The sequence below is a fragment of the Octopus bimaculoides genome, chromosome 18 (assembly GCF_046866305.1).
Source record: "Octopus bimaculoides isolate indiv1 chromosome 18, ASM4686630v1, whole genome shotgun sequence".
NCBI classification, from domain to species: Eukaryota; Metazoa; Mollusca; class Cephalopoda; order Octopoda; family Octopodidae; genus Octopus; species Octopus bimaculoides.
Window position 1 is genome coordinate 5372419 of NC_142945.1, and position 5000 is coordinate 5377418.

Consider the following 5000-nt stretch of genomic DNA (forward strand, 5'->3'; position numbering starts at 1 on the left):
ATATATATATATATATATATATATATATATTAAATATTATATTATATATATATATATATATATATATATATATATTAAATATATATGTCTACGTATATGCATTTAAACATGCATCCATGTATACATACATACATACACACACTCATATATGTGTGTATAAACATACATATAAACATACATATAAACTTGTATGTATATATGTGTGCATTTATATATGAGGCTATATAATTGTGTGCTTTTGTAAAAACATATAAATATCGTAATGGAAAGATGTAAATATATATATATATGCATAGATGTGTACATCAATGCGTCTTTTCACTCATTGGAATGCGGCCATGCTGGGAGAATGCTCCAAAGTATTTTAGTGTTACAAATACAACCCAAGGACTCAATATTACCTATGTATTCTATTCTATATTCTCAATTAGTCGAACTGCTAAGTTACGGCGACGTTAAAAATCCAACAAGTGATGGTAGTGGAGCAAGACTAACATACACACACACACATAAACACACATACACACAACCAGGGCTTCCTTCAGTTCCAGTCTTTACAACCCACTTGCAACACTTCCCTCGGCCCGGGGGCTATTGTAGGAGACACCTAACTTAGAGAGCACTAAATGAAACCCGGAACCAGACAGTTGGAAAGCAACCATCTTACCACACAGCCACGCCTGCGTCTATAGCCGCACCTACGGCTATACACAATCATTAACGCATATGTTTATACACACACACATAGACATATATATTATATGTATACACTCACACACACATATATGCATATATATATATATATATATATATATATATATATATATATATATATATATATATATATATATATATATATATATATATATATGCATGTATACATATATATATTTGCGTATATGTATATCTATATGTATAGATGTATGAATAAATATATAAATATATACACACACACACATATGTGCGTGGTGGCTGTGTCGTAAGTAGCTTCCGTCCTAACCTGATGGTTCTGGGTTCAGCTCAATTGCGTAGCACCTTCGGCAAGTGTCTTCCTCTATAGCTTTGGGCTGACCAAACCCTATGAGTGAATTTGGTAGACGGAAACTGAAAGAACCTGTCGTATACATACATGTGTGTGTGTGTGTGTGTGTGTGTGTGTGTGTGTGTGTGTGTGTGTGTGTGTGTGTGTGTGTGTGTGTGTGTGTGTGTTTCTGTTTGTCTCCAATCACCGCCTGACAACCGGTGTTGGTGTGCTTACGTCCATGCAACTTAATGGTTCGGCACAATAATTAAAAAATAAGCGCTGGAGTCGATTCATTCAACTAGAAAAACATTCGAGGTGGTGCCCCAGCATGGCCACAGTCTAATGACGGAATCAAGTACAGGAAATATATATATATATACATACATATATACATATATATATATATATATATATATACATATATATATATATATATATATATATATATATATATATATATATATATATATATATATATATATAATACAAAGAATATATATACATGTATACACACATATATGTACATACTTACATCTACATGTGTATATATATGCATATCAGCGTACAGGACGTTAGAACAATGAACTACAGACAACGGAACGAACACATAGGAAAACGGAAAGCCACTTGGAATATCCATTCATCAGCTGTCTCTATTCTAACTAGACGTTTCGAAGATATATATATACATATATATATATGATCGGCCATTATTATGATTGACCGTTGACTGAACACTATTCAATTTTTTTTCTCCGTGTTTTTCTCCTTGTCTCCGTATTCTTTCTGTTGAAGAGCGTAGCTCGAAACGTCAAAGACTTTCCGTATTCCCGAGCGTCATACTAATATATACTTTTGTTATTTACACCACCTGTCCTCGTCTGTTGTTATTATTTGCATATTCTCCCATATATATATATATATATATATATATAATATATATACATATATATACATATATATATATATATATATATGCATATATATATATATATATATACATATATATATATATATATATATACACACATTCATACATACATATCTATACATACACACACACACTCACAAAGACACAAACTCAACTGTACACACACACTCATACAAATGTATTGAATACGATCTTACGTGTATAAATGTAAGTAAGAATTTGGACCATATTTCTAAGATTATTTTTAATGAAATTATTTACGGACTGTTTACATTAGTTTGTATCTGAATCGTTCTTACTATCCTCCATTGGGTTTCTGTGGTGTGTTTATTGTGTGTGTCTATGTCCCATGTGTGTGTGTATGTGTATGTGTGTGTACATGTTACCAACTGCATGTGTATGAGTGTATGTTTGTCGACGTCAAGTGTGTGTGTATTTATTGTGATAAATGTATGTACATATGTATACATATATATACATATACATATATATATATATATATATATATATATATATATATATATATATATATATATATATATGTCCCGTGACAGTGTTTGGATGTGTGTAGATATATCTCGTTCGTGTGTGTGTGTGTGTGTGTGTGTTTATAGTGTTATAAGTGATTCGATAACTGAAATATGATAACATTATAGAAACACTTCACAAGAGCGCACACATACATGTGGGTGTATGTGTATAGATATCTGATCTGTGAATATGTTTCTGAGCGCTTATCTATCTATCTATGTGTGTGTGCGCGCACTTACCTATCTATCTATCTATCTATATCCCCTCTGTGTGTGTGTGTGTGTGTGTATGTGTGTGCGTGTGTGTGTCTGTGTGTGTCTGTGCATGTGTGTATAGGTAGAGAATGAGACGGGTTTTGATAGATTGTACAAAATGAAGCGTGTTTTTGTAAGAGCTTGTGTACATACGTACATGCATACATGGGAGTGTTGATATGTATATTACTTCATAAATTCACACACACACACACACACACACACACACACACACACACACACACACACACACACACACGTGTATATATATATATATATATATATATATAAAATTAATGTAAATAGCAGGTCGCAATATTTTACTAAAAAGAACTAAAATGGTCACAAAATGTAACTAGGTTGTTAAAAAACACACCTCTCTATATACATATAAACATATATATTCATGAATATGTGTATATAAATTATGTACGTAACAACCATCCACCCACAAACACACATACACATGTAAAAAAATATCTATATTCATATATATATATATATATATATATATACACTTATATACTCTCATATGCATATCTTCGCCGACACATCAATTCATTGATATATAAATATATAGATAGATATACCTGCATGTGTGTGCGTATGTATGTGCGTATGTGTTTGCACAAATATTTGTGTGTGTGTGTATGTATATATGTATGTATGTTCGTATGTTGCCAGTGGTATGTATAATCTTCTTTGTCATTTGTCAACGCTACCTTTGCATATAAACTATCTTTTAAGTTTACTCCAGAAAACTCGGAATGAATCGTGTATGGGACTCAATTATAAAACACACGCGCACACACAAATGCACACGCATGCACAAAAATGCACACGCATACACACATACATATGCACACATGCATACACATATACTCATATTCATATATAAGCACACACACACTCAAAAACGTGCTTTTTTTCCTTTGCCTCCTTGTGTATGTGTGAATGATTTATGTACGTATGTATATATATTTATAAGTACATGCATGAATGAATATATATATATATATATATATATATATATATATATATGCACGCGTGTGTGTGTGTTTTTGTGTGTGAGTGTGTATGAGTGGTTGTGCATGTATGTGAATGAGTATGTTCATGTGAATCTACCCATGATGTCTCTGTCCTCTTTGTGCGTGTGTGTTTAATAATGCATGTTTGTGTATACCCGCATTTCAAATCACGAACCTCATTAGGAAGGGGAACCGGTGTGTGTATGCGTGTTATGTATCTGTCAAGTGCGTGTGTGCGCGTACTCGCATGTGTATGTGATTGAATGTGCGCACGTACGTACGCGTATGTGCCTTATATTATATGAGTATGTCTGCGTCCTTCAATATATATGTCCCGTATACCTGTATTGTCCTATGGGTTTGATTGTATGTGTGTGTTCTACGCTTATGTGTCTGTGTGGTTGTGCATATATATAATAGGCGCAGGAGTGGCTGTGTGGTAAGTAGTTTGTTTACCGACCCCATGGTTCTGGGTTCAGTCCCACTGCATCGCAACTTGGGCAAGTGTCTTCTACTATAGCCTCGGGCCGACCAAAGCCTTGTGAGTGGATTTGCTAGACGGAAACTAGAAGAAGCCCGTTGTATATACATACATACATATATATATACATATATATATATATATATATATATATATATGTGTATGTGTGTGTGTGTGTGTGTGTGTGTGTGTGTGTGTGTGTGTGTGTGTGTGTGTGCGTGTATGTATGTATATATATCTCTGTGTATGTGTGTGTTTGTATTTGTCACCCACCATCGCTTGACAACCGATGCTGGCGTGTTTACGTCCCCGTAACTTAGCGGTTCGGCAAAATAGTCCGATAGGATAAGTACTAGGCTTATAAAGAATAAGTCCTGGGATCGATTTGTTCGACTAAAGGCCGTGCTCCAGCATGGCCGCACTCAACTGACTGAAACAAGTAAAAGAATATAAACATGTATGTGTGTGTGTGTGTGTGATTTCATTGGCTGTTTTGTGTATGTGTGTGGGAATATGTATATGTGTGTGTTTATGCATATGTGGGTGTGAATATAGATTTGATGTTATGTACACGTGTGTGAGTGTGTGGTGGCTGTATGTGTGTATGTGTGTGTGTGTGAATGTATATGAGTTAAGAACTATACTCGTGTATGTAAATGTATATGTGCGTGTAACCATATTTGTGTAATCCGCGTGTGGTGTGTGTGCGTGTTCGTATGCGTGTGTATGTGTATATGAAAGTAGACTGATT

The 5000-nt window shown here is 34.0% G+C and overlaps 1 protein-coding gene across 2 annotated transcripts in view; it reads right to left on the reverse strand.

The window, feature by feature from the left end:
- LOC106878989 (uncharacterized) overlaps window positions 1–5000 on the reverse strand; it is a 137955-nt gene that overhangs the window by 130582 nt on the left and 2373 nt on the right. The gene's annotated exons all lie outside the window — the stretch shown is intronic.